General features: G+C 46.2%; 10 non-coding genes across 10 annotated transcripts; all 10 read right to left on the bottom strand.

Annotated features, from left to right (window-relative positions):
- Positions 1-793: 793 nt before the first annotated feature.
- Positions 794-984, bottom strand: LOC130307545 (U2 spliceosomal RNA). The gene has a single exon (XR_008856718.1). It is a non-coding gene; the product is annotated as a U2 spliceosomal RNA (small nuclear RNA).
- Positions 985-3,071: 2,087 nt separating this feature from the next.
- Positions 3,072-3,262, bottom strand: LOC130307546 (U2 spliceosomal RNA). Its single transcript, XR_008856719.1, has one exon. It is a non-coding gene; the product is annotated as a U2 spliceosomal RNA (small nuclear RNA).
- Positions 3,263-5,362: 2,100 nt separating this feature from the next.
- LOC130307577 (U2 spliceosomal RNA) lies at positions 5,363-5,554 on the bottom strand. Its single transcript, XR_008856750.1, has one exon. It is a non-coding gene; the product is annotated as a U2 spliceosomal RNA (small nuclear RNA).
- A 2,083-nt stretch (positions 5,555-7,637) lies between these two features.
- LOC130307547 (U2 spliceosomal RNA) lies at positions 7,638-7,828 on the bottom strand. Its single transcript, XR_008856720.1, has one exon. It is a non-coding gene; the product is annotated as a U2 spliceosomal RNA (small nuclear RNA).
- A 2,073-nt stretch (positions 7,829-9,901) lies between these two features.
- On the bottom strand, positions 9,902-10,092 carry LOC130307548 (U2 spliceosomal RNA). Its single transcript, XR_008856721.1, has one exon. It is a non-coding gene; the product is annotated as a U2 spliceosomal RNA (small nuclear RNA).
- A 2,092-nt stretch (positions 10,093-12,184) lies between these two features.
- Positions 12,185-12,375, bottom strand: LOC130307549 (U2 spliceosomal RNA). Its single transcript, XR_008856722.1, has one exon. It is a non-coding gene; the product is annotated as a U2 spliceosomal RNA (small nuclear RNA).
- A 2,073-nt stretch (positions 12,376-14,448) lies between these two features.
- LOC130307550 (U2 spliceosomal RNA) lies at positions 14,449-14,639 on the bottom strand. The gene has a single exon (XR_008856723.1). It is a non-coding gene; the product is annotated as a U2 spliceosomal RNA (small nuclear RNA).
- Positions 14,640-16,723: 2,084 nt separating this feature from the next.
- On the bottom strand, positions 16,724-16,914 carry LOC130307551 (U2 spliceosomal RNA). Its single transcript, XR_008856724.1, has one exon. It is a non-coding gene; the product is annotated as a U2 spliceosomal RNA (small nuclear RNA).
- Positions 16,915-19,000: 2,086 nt separating this feature from the next.
- On the bottom strand, positions 19,001-19,191 carry LOC130307552 (U2 spliceosomal RNA). Its single transcript, XR_008856725.1, has one exon. It is a non-coding gene; the product is annotated as a U2 spliceosomal RNA (small nuclear RNA).
- A 2,086-nt stretch (positions 19,192-21,277) lies between these two features.
- LOC130307554 (U2 spliceosomal RNA) lies at positions 21,278-21,468 on the bottom strand. The gene has a single exon (XR_008856727.1). It is a non-coding gene; the product is annotated as a U2 spliceosomal RNA (small nuclear RNA).
- Positions 21,469-22,272: the final 804 nt, after the last annotated feature.

Consider the following 22,272-nt stretch of genomic DNA (forward strand, 5'->3'; position numbering starts at 1 on the left):
AAGTCGCATCGGCTGAAAGTAGGCCAGAATGTCAGTCCATGTTGGAGCAGGTTTAGATACAGTCTAAAGTATAGATCTCAAAGTCTGTGCACAGAATTTAGCAAGGGCCTCGCACCTTCTGATGCATCAGGTAGGTGCACAATAGCATAGCCTAACCCTCTGTACTTTGGTCTATATTGATGCGGGACATAGACAGCCAGCTGATGACCAATCCATTAGTGCAATGGATGGCTGGAAGCATTTGTCTTTGCCTTTGCAATACCACAGAAGCAATGCATGGTCAATGTACAGCAATGACACACCTGTGTGAACAGCCAGGAGACCCCCCCCCCCATGTTATGTTACATAGTTACATAGTTAGTACGGTCGAAAAAAGACATATGTCCATCAAGTTCAACCAGGGAATTAAGGGGTAGGGGTGTGGCGCGATATTGGGGAAGGGATGAGATTTTATATTTCTTCATAAGCATTAATCTTATTTTGTCAATTAGGAACATTCAGCACCCACCCGCTATCAAGGCAGCTGCCTATCATGTCATGCCCTACCTGCACAGGTGTGCTGGCTACTCAAATGATCCAATTAAGGAGGCCATTTAGTCAGCAGCAGCAGAAGTCCTGTGCCTGGACGCTCCAACAGCGGCCAGACACAAGCAGAAGCAGCAGAAGCAGCAGCAGCAGCACCACCTTTTGTTTTTTGGCTGCAGCAGCAGCAAGGCCCACAGGGCTGGCTAGCTGGCTAGCCAGCAAGCAGGTAGCAATGAAAGTAGGAATCTTTCTTTTTAACCCTGTAAGGGGGTGGTGCACTGTACCCGAAGATACTGCCATATCGGGTCAATGCATAGGGCGACGGAAGCAAGCTTCGAAATCGGCCCCCGTTCTCAAAAATCCATTTAATATATGGTCCCCAGATAGGGGACGTATCAGATATTAAACTGATAAGAACAGATACTACACTTGATCTTAGCCAAAAGGCCGAGAAGCGATAACCGTGAAAGGGGCGGGCCCAACAAGGTCCCCTTCATGGGCACTATCACTGCTTGCTGTCAGGGAGGCTGCCAGACAATTTTCCATGCACACTCTGGGCTGGGGGGCAGTCAACCACCAGTACACACAGCAGAACCTAAACCCATACCATTATTGCTAAGCAGCAAGACAGGGGCCCATTGCACTCCCACGGGGCCTTTTTAAATGCAATCCATAACCCGGATTTGCCAGGAACCCTTCTTACTCCTCCTACTTGCATGTGACACTGGGCTTAGGATCTGCATAGGAAACACACACACAAGCACACACCTACCTTTGTTGCCTGCAGATGCCTCCTTGGCTGTCCCCAAACGGTATCAAACCAACACCCACGGGAAGCTGTAAGCATAGAGGACATGCCTGCACCCCATTGGACTTACCTGTGTGGGTTAAACCCGGGTTATTTGACAACCTATGGCGGTGATGGTTCTGCTCAGGCAGAGCAGTGCTGATGCTCCTCATAAAGCTGTCGCTGCTGTGAAGGTTCTAGGTGACATCACAAATCCCTATGGTTACATACACAACAAAGCTGGGTTGTTGTTGTTTACACTCTGCAAGGCCTGTGGAAGTGAGTGACATCATAGCACTGTAGTTCTGAGGGTTCTAGATGGATGCAACAATCTCCTGTTGCTTCTATGAAGGCCATAATAGACGACATCACCAAACAGCTCCATAGTCACATACACAGCAAAGGAGAGATGTTGTTTACACCTAGTGATGTCAGTGGTATTGAGTGACATCACAGCACAGTGCTAAGGCTCCTGGGCCTGGACACAGCAGCGGCTGCAATATCTCAACGGAGAATACGTTTATATATATGTGTGTGTGTGCGCGTATATATATATATATATATATATATATATATATATATATATATATATTTCTCCGCCGAAATCACTTTTAAACCCATTTCCACCTTTTTTTCCCTTCTCTTCCTCTTACTTTTTTTTCACGTTTTTTTACGTTTTTCTCCTTTTCGCCTCTTTTCTGGGCGTATTATTCTTCTTTTTCTTCTTTTTTTTCGTCTAATGCATACCCCATCAGTGCAGCAATGCTTATTCAATACCGGCCAGCAGATGGAGACACTGGGGGATAATTTTCTAAGGATTTATACTGATTTTTCCTGTCTGAATTTGTCGCACAGAAAGTTGCAGGCCAAATATGTGTGACATTTCTGCGACTTTAGCTTCTAGAGCATTTTTACAACATTATACATAGGTGCTGAATACATAAAAAGCGACTGTTCAGCGACAGACAAGTCGCATCGGCTGAAAGTAGGCCAGAATGTCAGTCCATGTTGGAGCAGGTTTAGATACAGTCTAAAGTATAGATCTCAAAGTCTGTGCACAGAATTTAGCAAGGGCCTCGCACCTTCTGATGCATCAGGTAGGTGCACAATAGCATAGCCTAACCCTCTGTACTTTGGTCTATATTGATGCGGGACATAGACAGCCAGCTGATGACCAATCCATTAGTGCAATGGATGGCTGGAAGCATTTGTCTTTGCCTTTGCAATACCACAGAAGCAATGCATGGTCAATGTACAGCAATGACACACCTGTGTGAACAGCCAGGAGACCCCCCCCCCATGTTATGTTACATAGTTACATAGTTAGTACGGTCGAAAAAAGACATATGTCCATCAAGTTCAACCAGGGAATTAAGGGGTAGGGGTGTGGCGCGATATTGGGGAAGGGATGAGATTTTATATTTCTTCATAAGCATTAATCTTATTTTGTCAATTAGGAACATTCAGCACCCACCCGCTATCAAGGCAGCTGCCTATCATGTCATGCCCTACCTGCACAGGTGTGCTGGCTACTCAAATGATCCAATTAAGGAGGCCATTTAGTCAGCAGCAGCAGAAGTCCTGTGCCTGGACGCTCCAACAGCGGCCAGACACAAGCAGAAGCAGCAGAAGCAGCAGCAGCAGCACCACCTTTTGTTTTTTGGCTGCAGCAGCAGCAAGGCCCACAGGGCTGGCTAGCTGGCTAGCCAGCAAGCAGGTAGCAATGAAAGTAGGAATCTTTCTTTTTAACCCTGTAAGGGGGTGGTGCACTGTACCCGAAGATACTGCCATATCGGGTCAATGCATAGGGCGACGGAAGCAAGCTTCGAAATCGGCCCCCGTTCTCAAAAATCCATTTAATATATGGTCCCCAGATAGGGGACGTATCAGATATTAAACTGATAAGAACAGATACTACACTTGATCTTAGCCAAAAGGCCGAGAAGCGATAACCGTGAAAGGGGCGGGCCCAACAAGGTCCCCTTCATGGGCACTATCACTGCTTGCTGTCAGGGAGGCTGCCAGACAATTTTCCATGCACACTCTGGGCTGGGGGGCAGTCAACCACCAGTACACACAGCAGAACCTAAACCCATACCATTATTGCTAAGCAGCAAGACAGGGGCCCATTGCACTCCCACGGGGCCTTTTTAAATGCAATCCATAACCCGGATTTGCCAGGAACCCTTCTTACTCCTCCTACTTGCATGTGACACTGGGCTTAGGATCTGCATAGGAAACACACACACAAGCACACACCTACCTTTGTTGCCTGCAGATGCCTCCTTGGCTGTCCCCAAACGGTATCAAACCAACACCCACGGGAAGCTGTAAGCATAGAGGACATGCCTGCACCCCATTGGACTTACCTGTGTGGGTTAAACCCGGGTTATTTGACAACCTATGGCGGTGATGGTTCTGCTCAGGCAGAGCAGTGCTGATGCTCCTCATAAAGCTGTCGCTGCTGTGAAGGTTCTAGGTGACATCACAAATCCCTATGGTTACATACACAACAAAGCTGGGTTGTTGTTGTTTACACTCTGCAAGGCCTGTGGAAGTGAGTGACATCATAGCACTGTAGTTCTGAGGGTTCTAGATGGATGCAACAATCTCCTGTTGCTTCTATGAAGGCCATAATAGACGACATCACCAAACAGCTCCATAGTCACATACACAGCAAAGGAGAGATGTTGTTTACACCTAGTGATGTCAGTGGTATTGAGTGACATCACAGCACAGTGCTAAGGCTCCTGGGCCTGGACACAGCAGCGGCTGCAATATCTCAACGGAGAATACGTTTATATATATGTGTGTGTGTGCGCGTATATAATATATTATATATATATATATATATATATATATATATATATATATATATATTTCTCCGCCGAAATCACTTTTAAACCCATTTCCACCTTTTTTTCCCTTCTCTTCCTCTTACTTTTTTTTCACGTTTTTTTACGTTTTTCTCCTTTTCGCCTCTTTTCTGGGCGTATTATTCTTCTTTTTCTTCTTTTTTTTCGTCTAATGCATACCCCCATCAGTGCAGCAATGCTTATTCAATACCGCCAGCAGATGGAGACACTGGGGGATAATTTTCTAAGGATTATACTGATTTTTCCTGTCTGAATTTGTCGCACAGAAAGTTGCAGGGCCAAATATGTGTGACATTTCTGCGACTTTAGCTTCTAGAGCATTTTTACAACATTATACATAGGTGCTGAATACATAAAAAGCGACTGTTCAGCGACAGACAAGTCGCATCGGCTGAAAGTAGGCCAGAATGTCAGTCCATGTTGGAGCAGGTTTAGATACAGTCTAAAGTATAGATCTCAAAGTCTGTGCACAGAATTTAGCAAGGCCTCGCACCTTCTGATGCATCAGGTAGGTGCACAATAGCATAGCCTAACCCTCTGTACTTTGGTCTATATTGATGCGGGGACATAGACAGCCAGCTGATGACCAATCCATTAGTGCAATGGATGGCTGGAAGCATTTGTCTTTGCCTTTGCAATACCACAGAAGCAATGCATGGTCAATGTACAGCAATGACACACCTGTGTGAACAGCCAGGAGACCCCCCCCCATGTTATGTTACATAGTTACATAGTTAGTACGGTCGAAAAAAGACATATGTCCATCAAGTTCAACCAGGGAATTAAGGGGTAGGGGTGTGGCGCGATATTGGGGAAGGGATGAGATTTTATATTTCTTCATAAGCATTAATCTTATTTTTGTCAATTAGGAACATTCAGCACCCACCCGCTATCAAGGCAGCTGCCTATCATGTCATTGCCCTACCTGCACAGGTGTGCTGGCTACTCAAATGATCCAATTAAGGAGGCCATTTAGTCAGCAGCAGCAGAAGTCCCTGTGCCTGGGACGCTCCAACAGCGGCCAGACACAAGCAGAAGCAGCAGAAGCAGCAGCAGCAGCACCACCTTTTGTTTTTTGGCTGCAGCAGCAGCAAGGCCCACAGGGCTGGCTAGCTGGCTAGCCAGCAAGCAGGTAGCAATGAAAGTAGGAATCTTTCTTTTTAACCCTGTAAGGGGGTGGTGCACTGTACCCGAAGATACTGCCATATCGGGTCAATGCATAGGGCGACGGAAGCAAGCTTCGAAATCGGCCCCCGTTCTCAAAAATCCATTTAATATATGGTCCCCCAGATAGGGGACGTATCAGATATTAAACTGATAAGAACAGATACTACACTTGATCTTAGCCAAAAGGCCGAGAAGCGATAACCGTGAAAGGGGCGGGCCCAACAAGGTCCCCTTCATGGGCACTATCACTGCTTGCTGTCAGGGAGGCTGCCAGACAATTTTCCATGCACACTCTGGGCTGGGGGGCAGTCAACCACCAGTACACACAGCAGAACCTAAACCCATACCATTATTGCTAAGCAGCAAGACAGGGGCCCATTGCACTCCCACGGGGCCTTTTTAAATGCAATCCATAACCCGGATTTGCCAGGAACCCTTCTTACTCCTCCTACTTGCATGTGACACTGGGCTTAGGATCTGCATAGGAAACACACACACAAGCACACACCTACCTTTGTTGCCTGCAGATGCCTCCTTGGCTGTCCCCAAACGGTATCAAACCAACACCCACGGGAAGCTGTAAGCATAGAGGACATGCCTGCACCCCATTGGACTTACCTGTGTGGGTTAAACCCGGGTTATTTGACAACCTATGGCGGTGATGGTTCTGCTCAGGCAGAGCAGTGCTGATGCTCCTCATAAAGCTGTCGCTGCTGTGCAAGGTTCTAGGTGACATCACAAATCCCTATGGTTACATACACAACAAAGCTGGTTGTTGTTGTTTACACTCTGCAAGGCCTGTGGAAGTGAGTGACATCATAGCACTGTAGTTCTGAGGGTTCTAGATGGATGCAACAATCTCCTGTTGCTTCTATGAAGGCCATAATAGACGACATCACCAAACAGCTCCATAGTCACATACACAGCAAAGGAGAGATGTTGTTTACACCTAGTGATGTCAGTGGTATTGAGTGACATCACAGCACAGTGCTAAGGCTCCTGGGCCTGGACACAGCAGCGGCTGCAATATCTCAACGGAGAATACGTTTATATATATGTGTGTGTTGTGCGCGTATATTATATATATATAATATATATATATATATATATATTTCTCCGCCGAAATCACTTTTAAACCCATTTCCACCTTTTTTTCCTTCTCTTCCTCTTACTTTTTTTTCACGTTTTTTTACGTTTTTCTCCTTTCTCGCCTCTTTTCTGGGCGTATTATTCTTCTTTCTTCTTCTTTTTTTTCGTCTAATGCATACCCCATCAGTGCAGCAATGCTTATTCAATACCGCCAGCAGATGGAGACACTGGGGGATAATTTTCTAAGGATTTATACTGATTTTTCCTGTCTGAATTTGTCGCACAGAAAGTTGCAGGCCAAATATGTGTGACATTTCTGCGACTTTAGCTTCTAGAGCATTTTTACAACATTATACATAGGTGCTGAATACATAAAAAGCGACTGTTCAGCGACAGACAAGTCGCATCGGCTGAAAGTAGGCCAGAATGTCAGTCCATGTTGGAGCAGGGTTTAGATACAGTACTAAAGTATAGATCTCAAAGTCTGTGCACAGAATTTAGCAAGGGCCTCGCACCTTCTGATGCATCAGGTAGGTGCACAATAGCATAGCCTAACCCTCTGTACTTTGGTCTATATTGATGCGGGACATAGACAGCCAGCTGATGACTCATCCATTAGTGCAATGGATGGCTGGAAGCATTTGTCTTTGCCTTTGCAATACCACAGAAGCAATGCATGGTCAATGTACAGCAATGACACACCTGTGTGAACAGCCAGGAGACCCCCCCCCCATGTTATGTTACATAGTTACATAGTTAGTACGGTCGAAAAAAGACATATGTCCATCAAGTTCAACCAGGGAATTAAGGGGTAGGGGTGTGGCGCGATATTGGGGAAGGGATGAGATTTTATATTTCTTCATAAGCATTAATCTTATTTTGTCAATTAGGAACATTTCAGCACCCACCCGCTATCAAGGCAGCTGCCTATCATGTCATGCCCTACCTGCACAGGTGTGCTGGCTACTCAAATGATCCAATTAAGGAGGCCATTTAGTCAGCAGCAGCAGAAGTCCTGTGCCTGGACGCTCCAACAGCGGCCAGACACAAGCAGAAGCAGCAGAAGCAGCAGCAGCAGCACCACCTTTTTGTTTTTTGGCTGCAGCAGCAGCAAGGCCCACAGGGCTGGCTAGCTGGCTAGCCAGCAAGCAGGTAGCAATGAAAGTAGGAATCTTTCTTTTTAACCTGTAAGGGGGTGGTGCACTGTACCCGAAGATACTGCCATATCGGGTCAATGCATAGGGCGACGGAAGCAAGCTTCGAAATCGGCCCCCGTTCTCAAAAATCCATTTAATATATGGTCCCCAGATAGGGGACGTATCAGATATTAAACTGATAAGAACAGATACTACACTTGATCTTAGCCAAAAGGCCGAGAAGCGATAACCGTGAAAGGGGCGGGCCCAACAAGGTCCCCTTCATGGGCACTATCACTGCTTGCTGTCAGGGGAGGCTGCCAGACAATTTTCCATGCACACTCTGGGGCTGGGGGGCAGTCAACCACCAGTACACACAGCAGAACCTAAACCCATACCATTATTGCTAAGCAGCAAGACAGGGGCAGGGGCCTTTTTAAATGCAATCCATAACCCGGATTTGCCAGGAACCCTTCTTACTCCTCCTACTTGCATGTGACACTGGGCTTAGGATCTGCATAGGAAACACACACACAAGCACACACCTACCTTTGTTGCCTGCAGATGCCTCCTTGGCTGTCCCCAAACGGTATCAAACCAACACCCACGGGAAGCTGTAAGCATAGAGGACATGCCTGCACCCCATTGGACTTACCTGTGTGGGTTAAACCCGGGTTATTTGACAACCTATGGCGGTGATGGTTCTGCTCAGGCAGAGCAGTGCTGATGCTCCTCATAAAGCTGTCGCTGCTGTGAAGGTTCTAGGTGACATCACAAATCCCTATGGTTACATACACAACAAAGCTGGGTTGTTGTTGTTTACACTCTGCAAGGCCTGTGGAAGTGAGTGACATCATAGCACTGTAGTTCTGAGGGTTCTAGATGGATGCAACAATCTCCTGTTGCTTCTATGAAGGCCATAATAGACGACATCACCAAACAGCTCCATAGTCACATACACAGCAAAGGAGAGATGTTGTTTACACCTAGTGATGTCAGTGGTATTGAGTGACATCACAGCACAGTGCTAAGGCTCCTGGGCCTGGACACAGCAGCGGCTGCAATATCTCAACGGAGAATACGTTTATATATATGTGTGTGTGTGCGCGTATATATATATATATATATATATATATATATATATATATATATATTTCTCCGCCGAAATCACTTTTAAACCCATTTCCACCTTTTTTTCCCTTCTCTTCCTCTTACTTTTTTTTCACGTTTTTTTACGTTTTTCTCCTTTTCGCCTCTTTTCTGGGCGTATTATTCTTCTTTTTCTTCTTTTTTTTCGTCTAATGCATACCCCATCAGTGCAGCAATGCTTATTCAATACCGCCAGCAGATGGAGACACTGGGGGATAATTTTCTAAGGATTTATACTGATTTTTCCTGTCTGAATTTGTCGCACAGAAAGTTGCAGGCCAAATATGTGTGACATTTCTGCGACTTTAGCTTCTAGAGCATTTTTACAACATTATACATAGGTGCTGAATACATAAAAAGCGACTGTTCAGCGACAGACAAGTCGCATCGGCTGAAAGTAGGCCAGAATGTCAGTCCATGTTGGAGCAGGTTTAGATACAGTCTAAAGTATAGATCTCAAAGTCTGTGCACAGAATTTAGCAAGGGCCTCGCACCTTCTGATGCATCAGGTAGGTGCACAATAGCATAGCCTAACCCTCTGTACTTTGGTCTATATTGATGCGGGACATAGACAGCCAGCTGATGACCAATCCATTAGTGCAATGGATGGCTGGAAGCATTTGTCTTTGCCTTTGCAATACCACAGAAGCAATGCATGGTCAATGTACAGCAATGACACACCTGTGTGAACAGCCAGGAGACCCCCCCCCCCATGTTATGTTACATAGTTACATAGTTAGTACGGTCGAAAAAAGACATATGTCCATCAAGTTCAACCAGGGAATTAAGGGGTAGGGGTGTGGCGCGATATTGGGGAAGGGATGAGATTTTATATTTCTTCATAAGCATTAATCTTATTTTGTCAATTAGGAACATTCAGCACCCACCCGCTATCAAGGCAGCTGCCTATCATGTCATGCCCTACCTGCACAGGTGTGCTGGCTACTCAAATGATCCAATTAAGGAGGCCATTTAGTCAGCAGCAGCAGAAGTCCTGTGCCTGGACGCTCCAACAGCGGCCAGACACAAGCAGAAGCAGCAGAAGCAGCAGCAGCAGCACCACCTTTTGTTTTTTGGCTGCAGCAGCAGCAAGGCCCACAGGGCTGGCTAGCTGGCTAGCCAGCAAGCAGGTAGCAATGAAAGTAGGAATCTTTCTTTTTAACCCTGTAAGGGGGTGGTGCACTGTACCCGAAGATACTGCCATATCGGGTCAATGCATAGGGCGACGGAAGCAAGCTTCGAAATCGGCCCCCGTTCTCAAAAATCCATTTAATATATGGTCCCCAGATAGGGGACGTATCAGATATTAAACTGATAAGAACAGATACTACACTTGATCTTAGCCAAAAGGCCGAGAAGCGATAACCGTGAAAGGGGCGGGCCCAACAAGGTCCCCTTCATGGGCACTATCACTGCTTGCTGTCAGGGAGGCTGCCAGACAATTTTCCATGCACACTCTGGGCTGGGGGGCAGTCAACCACCAGTACACACAGCAGAACCTAAACCCATACCATTATTGCTAAGCAGCAAGACAGGGGCCCATTGCACTCCCACGGGGCCTTTTTAAATGCAATCCATAACCCGGATTTGCCAGGAACCCTTCTTACTCCTCCTACTTGCATGTGACACTGGGCTTAGGATCTGCATAGGAAACACACACACAAGCACACACCTACCTTTGTTGCCTGCAGATGCCTCCTTGGCTGTCCCCAAACGGTATCAAACCAACACCCACGGGAAGCTGTAAGCATAGAGGACATGCCTGCACCCCATTGGACTTACCTGTGTGGGTTAAACCCGGGTTATTTGACAACCTATGGCGGTGATGGTTCTGCTCAGGCAGAGCAGTGCTGATGCTCCTCATAAAGCTGTCGCTGCTGTGAAGGTTCTAGGTGACATCACAAATCCCTATGGTTACATACACAACAAAGCTGGGTTGTTGTTGTTTACACTCTGCAAGGCCTGTGGAAGTGAGTGACATCATAGCACTGTAGTTCTGAGGGTTCTAGATGGATGCAACAATCTCCTGTTGCTTCTATGAAGGCCATAATAGACGACATCACCAAACAGCTCCATAGTCACATACACAGCAAAGGAGAGATGTTGTTTACACCTAGTGATGTCAGTGGTATTGAGTGACATCACAGCACAGTGCTAAGGCTCCTGGGCCTGGACACAGCAGCGGCTGCAATATCTCAACGGAGAATACGTTTATATATATGTGTGTGTGTGCGCGTATATATATATATATATATATATATATATATATATATATATATATATTCTCCGCCGAAATCACTTTTAAACCCATTTCCACCTTTTTTTCCCTTCTCTTCCTCTTACTTTTTTTTCACGTTTTTTTACGTTTTTCTCCTTTTCGCCTCTTTTCTGGGCGTATTATTCTTCTTTTTCTTCTTTTTTTTCGTCTAATGCATACCCCATCAGTGCAGCAATGCTTATTCAATACCGCCAGCAGATGGAGACACTGGGGGATAATTTTCTAAGGATTTATACTGATTTTTCCTGTCTGAATTTGTCGCACAGAAAGTTGCAGGCCAAATATGTGTGACATTTCTGCGACTTTAGCTTCTAGAGCATTTTTACAACATTATACATAGGTGCTGAATACATAAAAAGCGACTGTTCAGCGACAGACAAGTCGCATCGGCTGAAAGTAGGCCAGAATGTCAGTCCATGTTGGAGCAGGTTTAGATACAGTCTAAAGTATAGATCTCAAAGTCTGTGCACAGAATTTAGCAAGGGCCTCGCACCTTCTGATGCATCAGGTAGGTGCACAATAGCATAGCCTAACCCTCTGTACTTTGGTCTATATTGATGCGGGACATAGACAGCCAGCTGATGACCAATCCATTAGTGCAATGGATGGCTGGAAGCATTTGTCTTTGCCTTTGCAATACCACAGAAGCAATGCATGGTCAATGTACAGCAATGACACACCTGTGTGAACAGCCAGGAGACCCCCCCCATGTTATGTTACATAGTTACATAGTTAGTACGGTCGAAAAAAGACATATGTCCATCAAGTTCAACCAGGGAATTAAGGGGTAGGGGTGTGGCGCGATATTGGGGAAGGGATGAGATTTTATATTTCTTCATAAGCATTAATCTTATTTTGTCAATTAGGAACATTCAGCACCCACCCGCTATCAAGGCAGCTGCCTATCATGTCATGCCCTACCTGCACAGGTGTGCTGGCTACTCAAATGATCCAATTAAGGAGGCCATTTAGTCAGCAGCAGCAGAAGTCCTGTGCCTGGACGCTCCAACAGCGGCCAGACACAAGCAGAAGCAGAAGCAGCAGAAGCAGCAGCAGCAGCACCACCTTTTGTTTTTTGGCTGCAGCAGCAGCAGCAAGGCCCACAGGGCTGGCTAGCTGGCTAGCCAGCAAGCAGGTAGCAATGAAAGTAGGAATCTTTCTTTTTAACCCTGTAAGGGGGTGGTGCACTGTACCCGAAGATACTGCCATATCGGGTCAATGCATAGGGCGACGGAAGCAAGCTTCGAAATCGGCCCCCGTTCTCAAAAATCCATTTAATATATGGTCCCCAGATAGGGGACGTATCAGATATTAAACTGATAAGAACAGATACTACACTTGATCTTAGCCAAAAGGCCGAGAAGCGATAACCGTGAAAGGGGCGGGCCCAACAAGGTCCCCTTCATGGGCACTATCACTGCTTGCTGTCAGGGAGGCTGCCAGACAATTTTCCATGCACACTCTGGGCTGGGGGGCAGTCAACCACCAGTACACACAGCAGAACCTAAACCCATACCATTATTGCTAAGCAGCAAGACAGGGGCCCATTGCACTCCCACGGGGCCTTTTTAAATGCAATCCATAACCCGGATTTGCCAGGAACCCTTCTTACTCCTCCTACTTGCATGTGACACTGGGCTTAGGATCTGCATAGGAAACACACACACAAGCACACACCTACCTTTGTTGCCTGCAGATGCCTCCTTGGCTGTCCCCAAACGGTATCAAACCAACACCCACGGGAAGCTGTAAGCATAGAGGACATGCCTGCACCCCATTGGACTGGGTTAAACCCGGGTTATTTGACAACCTATGGCGGTGATGGTTCTGCTCAGGCAGAGCAGTGCTGATGCTCCTCATAAAGCTGTCGCTGCTGTGAAGGTTCTAGGTGACATCACAAATCCCTATGGTTACATACACAACAAAGCTGGGTTGTTGTTGTTTACACTCTGCAAGGCCTGTGGAAGTGAGTGACATCATAGCACTGTAGTTCTGAGGGTTCTAGATGGATGCAACAATCTCCTGTTGCTTCTATGAAGGCCATAATAGACGACATCACCAAACAGCTCCATAGTCACATACACAGCAAAGGAGAGATGTTGTTTACACCTAGTGATGTCAGTGGTATTGAGTGACATCACAGCACAGTGCTAAGGCTCCTGGGCCTGGACACAGCAGCGGCTGCAATATCTCAACGGAGAATACGTTTATATATATGTGTGTGTGTGCGCGTATATATATATATATATATATATATATATATATATATATATATTTCTCCGCCGAAATCACTTTTAAACCCATTTCCACCTTTTTTTCCCTTCTCTTCCTCTTACTTTTTTTTCACGTTTTTTTACGTTTTTCTCCTTTTCGCCTCTTTTCTGGGCGTATTATTCTTCTTTTTCTTCTTTTTTTTCGTCTAATGCATACCCCATCAGTGCAGCAATGCTTATTCAATACCGCCAGCAGATGGAGACACTGGGGGATAATTTTCTAAGGATTTATACTGATTTTTCCTGTCTGAATTTGTCGCACAGAAAGTTGCAGGCCAAATATGTGTGACATTTCTGCGACTTTAGCTTCTAGAGCATTTTTACAACATTATACATAGGTGCTGAATACATAAAAAGCGACTGTTCAGCGACAGACAAGTCGCATCGGCTGAAAGTAGGCCAGAATGTCAGTCCATGTTGGAGCAGGTTTAGATACAGTCTAAAGTATAGATCTCAAAGTCTGTGCACAGAATTTAGCAAGGGCCTCGCACCTTCTGATGCATCAGGTAGGTGCACAATAGCATAGCCTAACCCTCTGTACTTTGGTCTATATTGATGCGGGACATAGACAGCCAGCTGATGACCAATCCATTAGTGCAATGGATGGCTGGAAGCATTTGTCTTTGCCTTTGCAATACCACAGAAGCAATGCATGGTCAATGTACAGCAATGACACACCTGTGTGAACAGCCAGGAGACCCCCCCCCCATGTTATGTTACATAGTTACATAGTTAGTACGGTCGAAAAAAGACATATGTCCATCAAGTTCAACCAGGGAATTAAGGGGTAGGGGTGTGGCGCGATATTGGGGAAGGGATGAGATTTTATATTTCTTCATAAGCATTAATCTTATTTTGTCAATTAGGAACATTCAGCACCCACCCGCTATCAAGGCAGCTGCCTATCATGTCATGCCCTACCTGCACAGGTGTGCTGGCTACTCAAATGATCCAATTAAGGAGGCCATTTAGTCAGCAGCAGCAGAAGTCCTGTGCCTGGACGCTCCAACAGCGGCCAGACACAAGCAGAAGCAGCAGAAGCAGCAGCAGCAGCACCACCTTTTGTTTTTTGGCTGCAGCAGCAGCAAGGCCCACAGGGCTGGCTAGCTGGCTAGCCAGCAAGCAGGTAGCAATGAAAGTAGGAATCTTTCTTTTTAACCCTGTAAGGGGGTGGTGCACTGTACCCGAAGATACTGCCATATCGGGTCAATGCATAGGGCGACGGAAGCAAGCTTCGAAATCGGCCCCCGTTCTCAAAAATCCATTTAATATATGGTCCCCAGATAGGGGACGTATCAGATATTAAACTGATAAGAACAGATACTACACTTGATCTTAGCCAAAAGGCCGAGAAGCGATAACCGTGAAAGGGGCGGGCCCAACAAGGTCCCCTTCATGGGCACTATCACTGCTTGCTGTCAGGGAGGCTGCCAGACAATTTTCCATGCACACTCTGGGCTGGGGGGCAGTCAACCACCAGTACACACAGCAGAACCTAAACCCATACCATTATTGCTAAGCAGCAAGACAGGGGCCCATTGCACTCCCACGGGGCCTTTTTAAATGCAATCCATAACCCGGATTTGCCAGGAACCCTTCTTACTCCTCCTACTTGCATGTGACACTGGGCTTAGGATCTGCATAGGAAACACACACACAAGCACACACCTACCTTTGTTGCCTGCAGATGCCTCCTTGGCTGTCCCCAAACGGTATCAAACCAACACCCACGGGAAGCTGTAAGCATAGAGGACATGCCTGCACCCCATTGGACTTACCTGTGTGGGTTAAACCCGGGTTATTTGACAACCTATGGCGGTGATGGTTCTGCTCAGGCAGAGCAGTGCTGATGCTCCTCATAAAGCTGTCGCTGCTGTGAAGGTTCTAGGTGACATCACAAATCCCTATGGTTACATACACAACAAAGCTGGGTTGTTGTTGTTTACACTCTGCAAGGCCTGTGGAAGTGAGTGACATCATAGCACTGTAGTTCTGAGGGTTCTAGATGGATGCAACAATCTCCTGTTGCTTCTATGAAGGCCATAATAGACGACATCACCAAACAGCTCCATAGTCACATACACAGCAAAGGAGAGATGTTGTTTACACCTAGTGATGTCAGTGGTATTGAGTGACATCACAGCACAGTGCTAAGGCTCCTGGGCCTGGACACAGCAGCGGCTGCAATATCTCAACGGAGAATACGTTTATATATATGTGTGTGTGTGCGCGTATATATATATATATATATATATATATATATATATATATATATATATTTCTCCGCCGAAATCACTTTTAAACCCATTTCCACCTTTTTTTCCCTTCTCTTCCTCTTACTTTTTTTTCACGTTTTTTTACGTTTTTCTCCTTTTCGCCTCTTTTCTGGGCGTATTATTCTTCTTTTTCTTCTTTTTTTTCGTCTAATGCATACCCCATCAGTGCAGCAATGCTTATTCAATACCGCCAGCAGATGGAGACACTGGGGGATAATTTTCTAAGGATTTATACTGATTTTTCCTGTCTGAATTTGTCGCACAGAAAGTTGCAGGCCAAATATGTGTGACATTTCTGCGACTTTAGCTTCTAGAGCATTTTTACAACATTATACATAGGTGCTGAATACATAAAAAGCGACTGTTCAGCGACAGACAAGTCGCATCGGCTGAAAGTAGGCCAGAATGTCAGTCCATGTTGGAGCAGGTTTAGATACAGTCTAAAGTATAGATCTCAAAGTCTGTGCACAGAATTTAGCAAGGGCCTCGCACCTTCTGATGCATCAGGTAGGTGCACAATAGCATAGCCTAACCCTCTGTACTTTGGTCTATATTGATGCGGGACATAGACAGCCAGCTGATGACCAATCCATTAGTGCAATGGATGGCTGGAAGCATTTGTCTTTGCCTTTGCAATACCTACCACAGAAGCAATGCATGGTCAATGTACAGCAATGACACACCTGTGTGAACAGCCAGGAGACCCCCCCCCCATGTTATGTTACATAGTTACATAGTTAGTACGGTCGAAAAAAGACATATGTCCATCAAGTTCAACCAGGGAATTAAGGGGTAGGGGTGTGGCGCGATATTGGGGAAGGGATGAGATTTTATATTTCTTCATAAGCATTAATCTTATTTTGTCAATTAGGAACATTCAGCACCCACCCGCTATCAAGGCAGCTGCCTATCATGTCATGCCCTACCTGCACAGGTGTGCTGGCTACTCAAATGATCCAATTAAGGAGGCCATTTAGTCAGCAGCAGCAGAAGTCCTGTGCCTGGACGCTCCAACAGCGGCCAGACACAAGCAGAAGCAGCAGAAGCAGCAGCAGCACCTTTTGTTTTTTGGCTGCAGCAGCAGCAAGGCCCACAGGGCTGGCTAGCTGGCTAGCCAGCAAGCAGGTAGCAATGAAAGTAGGAATCTTTCTTTTTAACCCTGTAAGGGGGTGGTGCACTGTACCCGAAGATACTGCCATATCGGGTCAATGCATAGGGCGACGGAAGCAAGCTTCGAAATCGGCCCCCGTTCTCAAAAATCCATTTAATATATGGTCCCCAGATAGGGGACGTATCAGATATTAAACTGATAAGAACAGATACTACACTTGATCTTAGCCAAAAGGCCGAGAAGCGATAACCGTGAAAGGGGCGGGCCCAACAAGGTCCCCTTCATGGGCACTATCACTGCTTGCTGTCAGGGAGGCTGCCAGACAATTTTCCATGCACACTCTGGGCTGGGGGGCAGTCAACCACCAGTACACACAGCAGAACCTAAACCCATACCATTATTGCTAAGCAGCAAGACAGGGGCCCATTGCACTCCCACGGGGCCTTTTTAAATGCAATCCATAACCCGGATTTGCCAGGAACCCTTCTTACTCCTCCTACTTGCATGTGACACTGGGCTTAGGATCTGCATAGGAAACACACACACAAGCACACACCTACCTTTGTTGCCTGCAGATGCCTCCTTGGCTGTCCCCAAACGGTATCAAACCAACACCCACGGGAAGCTGTAAGCATAGAGGACATGCCTGCACCCCATTGGACTTACCTGTGTGGGTTAAACCCGGGTTATTTGACAACCTATGGCGGTGATGGTTCTGCTCAGGCAGAGCAGTGCTGATGCTCCTCATAAAGCTGTCGCTGCTGTGAAGGTTCTAGGTGACATCACAAATCCCTATGGTTACATACACAACAAAGCTGGGTTGTTGTTGTTTACACTCTGCAAGGCCTGTGGAAGTGAGTGACATCATAGCACTGTAGTTCTGAGGGTTCTAGATGGATGCAACAATCTCCTGTTGCTTCTATGAAGGCCATAATAGACGACATCACCAAACAGCTCCATAGTCACATACACAGCAAAGGAGAGATGTTGTTTACACCTAGTGATGTCAGTGGTATTGAGTGACATCACAGCACAGTGCTAAGGCTCCTGGGCCTGGACACAGCAGCGGCTGCAATATCTCAACGGAGAATACGTTTATATATATGTGTGTGTGTGCGCGTATATATATATATATATATATATATATATATATATATATATATATATTCTCCGCCGAAATCACTTTTAAACCCATTTCCACCTTTTTTTCCCTTCTCTTCCTCTTACTTTTTTTTCACGTTTTTTTACGTTTTTCTCCTTTTCGCCTCTTTTCTGGGCGTATTATTCTTCTTTTTCTTCTTTTTTTTCGTCTAATGCATACCCCATCAGTGCAGCAATGCTTATTCAATACCGCCAGCAGATGGAGACACTGGGGGATAATTTTCTAAGGATTTATACTGATTTTTCCTGTCTGAATTTGTCGCACAGAAAGTTGCAGGCCAAATATGTGTGACATTTCTGCGACTTTAGCTTCTAGAGCATTTTTACAACATTATACATAGGTGCTGAATACATAAAAAGCGACTGTTCAGCGACAGACAAGTCGCATCGGCTGAAAGTAGGCCAGAATGTCAGTCCATGTTGGAGCAGGTTTAGATACAGTCTAAAGTATAGATCTCAAAGTCTGTGCACAGAATTTAGCAAGGGCCTCGCACCTTCTGATGCATCAGGTAGGTGCACAATAGCATAGCCTAACCCTCTGTACTTTGGTCTATATTGATGCGGGACATAGACAGCCAGCTGATGACCAATCCATTAGTGCAATGGATGGCTGGAAGCATTTGTCTTTGCCTTTGCAATACCACAGAAGCAATGCATGGTCAATGTACAGCAATGACACACCTGTGTGAACAGCCAGGAGACCCCCCCCCCCATGTTATGTTACATAGTTACATAGTTAGTACGGTCGAAAAAAGACATATGTCCATCAAGTTCAACCAGGGAATTAAGGGGTAGGGGTGTGGCGCGATATTGGGGAAGGGATGAGATTTTATATTTCTTCATAAGCATTAATCTTATTTTGTCAATTAGGAACATTCAGCACCCACCCGCTATCAAGGCAGCTGCCTATCATGTCATGCCCTACCTGCACAGGTGTGCTGGCTACTCAAATGATCCAATTAAGGAGGCCATTTAGTCAGCAGCAGCAGAAGTCCTGTGCCTGGACGCTCCAACAGCGGCCAGACACAAGCAGAAGCAGCAGAAGCAGCAGCAGCAGCACCACCTTTTGTTTTTTGGCTGCAGCAGCAGCAAGGCCCACAGGGCTGGCTAGCTGGCTAGCCAGCAAGCAGGTAGCAATGAAAGTAGGAATCTTTCTTTTTAACCCTGTAAGGGGGTGGTGCACTGTACCCGAAGATACTGCCATATCGGGTCAATGCATAGGGCGACGGAAGCAAGCTTCGAAATCGGCCCCCGTTCTCAAAAATCCATTTAATATATGGTCCCCAGATAGGGGACGTATCAGATATTAAACTGATAAGAACAGATACTACACTTGATCTTAGCCAAAAGGCCGAGAAGCGATAACCGTGAAAGGGGCGGGCCCAACAAGGTCCCCTTCATGGGCACTATCACTGCTTGCTGTCAGGGAGGCTGCCAGACAATTTTCCATGCACACTCTGGGCTGGGGGGCAGTCAACCACCAGTACACACAGCAGAACCTAAACCCATACCATTATTGCTAAGCAGCAAGACAGGGGCCCATTGCACTCCCACGGGGCCTTTTTAAATGCAATCCATAACCCGGATTTGCCAGGAACCCTTCTTACTCCTCCTACTTGCATGTGACACTGGGCTTAGGATCTGCATAGGAAACACACACACAAGCACACACCTACCTTTGTTGCCTGCAGATGCCTCCTTGGCTGTCCCCAAACGGTATCAAACCAACACCCACGGGAAGCTGTAAGCATAGAGGACATGCCTGCACCCCATTGGACTTACCTGTGTGGGTTAAACCCGGGTTATTTGACAACCTATGGCGGTGATGGTTCTGCTCAGGCAGAGCAGTGCTGATGCTCCTCATAAAGCTGTCGCTGCTGTGAAGGTTCTAGGTGACATCACAAATCCCTATGGTTACAACACAACAAAGCTGGGTTGTTGTTGTTTACACTCTGCAAGGCCTGTGGAAGTGAGTGACATCATAGCACTGTAGTTCTGAGGGTTCTAGATGGATGCAACAATCTCCTGTTGCTTCTATGAAGGCCATAATAGACGACATCACCAAACAGCTCCATAGTCACATACACAGCAAAGGAGAGATGTTGTTTACACCTAGTGATGTCAGTGGTATTGAGTGACATCACAGCACAGTGCTAAGGCTCCTGGGCCTGGACACAGCAGCGGCTGCAATATCTCAACGGAGAATACGTTTATATATATGTGTGTGTGTGCGCGTATATATATATATATATATATATATATATATATATATATATATATATTCTCCGCCGAAATCACTTTTAAACCCATTTCCACCTTTTTTTCCCTTCTCTTCCTCTTACTTTTTTTTCACGTTTTTTTACGTTTTTCTCCTTTTCGCCTCTTTTCTGGGCGTATTATTCTTCTTTTTCTTCTTTTTTTTCGTCTAATGCATACCCCATCAGTGCAGCAATGCTTATTCAATACCGCCAGCAGATGGAGACACTGGGGGATAATTTTCTAAGGATTTATACTGATTTTTCCTGTCTGAATTTGTCGCACAGAAAGTTGCAGGCCAAATATGTGTGACATTTCTGCGACTTTAGCTTCTAGAGCATTTTTACAACATTATACATAGGTGCTGAATACATAAAAAGCGACTGTTCAGCGACAGACAAGTCGCATCGGCTGAAAGTAGGCCAGAATGTCAGTCCATGTTGGAGCAGGTTTAGATACAGTCTAAAGTATAGATCTCAAAGTCTGTGCACAGAATTTAGCAAGGGCCTCGCACCTTCTGATGCATCAGGTAGGTGCACAATAGCATAGCCTAACCCTCTGTACTTTGGTCTATATTGATGCGGGACATAGACAGCCAGCTGATGACCAATCCATTAGTGCAATGGATGGCTGGAAGCATTTGTCTTTGCCTTTGCAATACCACAGAAGCAATGCATGGTCAATGTACAGCAATGACACACCTGTGTGAACAGCCAGGAGACCCCCCCCCCCCATGTTATGTTACATAGTTACATAGTTAGTACGGTCGAAAAAAGACATATGTCCATCAAGTTCAACCAGGGAATTAAGGGGTAGGGGTGTGGCGCGATATTGGGGAAGGGATGAGATTTTATATTTCTTCATAAGCATTAATCTTATTTTGTCAATTAGGAACATTCAGCACCCACCCGCTATCAAGGCAGCTGCCTATCATGTCATGCCCTACCTGCACAGGTGTGCTGGCTACTCAAATGATCCAATTAAGGAGGCCATTTAGTCAGCAGCAGCAGAAGTCCTGTGCCTGGACGCTCCAACAGCGGCCAGACACAAGCAGAAGCAGCAGAAGCAGCAGCAGCAGCACCACCTTTTGTTTTTTGGCTGCAGCAGCAGCAAGGCCCACAGGGCTGGCTAGCTGGCTAGCCAGCAAGCAGGTAGCAATGAAAGTAGGAATCTTTCTTTTTAACCCTGTAAGGGGGTGGTGCACTGTACCCGAAGATACTGCCATATCGGGTCAATGCATAGGGCGACGGAAGCAAGCTTCGAAATCGGCCCCCGTTCTCAAAAATCCATTTAATATATGGTCCCCAGATAGGGGACGTATCAGATATTAAACTGATAAGAACAGATACTACACTTGATCTTAGCCAAAAGGCCGAGAAGCGATAACCGTGAAAGGGGCGGGCCCAACAAGGTCCCCTTCATGGGCACTATCACTGCTTGCTGTCAGGGAGGCTGCCAGACAATTTTCCATGCACACTCTGGGCTGGGGGGCAGTCAACCACCAGTACACACAGCAGAACCTAAACCCATACCATTATTGCTAAGCAGCAAGACAGGGGCCCATTGCACTCCCACGGGGCCTTTTTAAATGCAATCCATAACCCGGATTTGCCAGGAACCCTTCTTACTCCTCCTACTTGCATGTGACACTGGGCTTAGGATCTGCATAGGAAACACACACACAAGCACACACCTACCTTTGTTGCCTGCAGATGCCTCCTTGGCTGTCCCCAAACGGTATCAAACCAACACCCACGGGAAGCTGTAAGCATAGAGGACATGCCTGCACCCCATTGGACTTACCTGTGTGGGTTAAACCCGGGTTATTTGACAACCTATGGCGGTGATGGTTCTGCTCAGGCAGAGCAGTGCTGATGCTCCTCATAAAGCTGTCGCTGCTGTGAAGGTTCTAGGTGACATCACAAATCCCTATGGTTACATACACAACAAAGCTGGGTTGTTGTTGTTTACACTCTGCAAGGCCTGTGGAAGTGAGTGACATCATAGCACTGTAGTTCTGAGGGTTCTAGATGGATGCAACAATCTCCTGTTGCTTCTATGAAGGCCATAATAGACGACATCACCAAACAGCTCCATAGTCACATACACAGCAAAGGAGAGATGTTGTTTACACCTAGTGATGTCAGTGGTATTGAGTGACATCACAGCACAGTGCTAAGGCTCCTGG

The sequence above is a fragment of the Hyla sarda genome, unplaced genomic scaffold (assembly GCF_029499605.1).
Source record: "Hyla sarda isolate aHylSar1 unplaced genomic scaffold, aHylSar1.hap1 scaffold_1433, whole genome shotgun sequence".
Lineage (NCBI taxonomy): Eukaryota > Metazoa > Chordata > Amphibia > Anura > Hylidae > Hyla > Hyla sarda.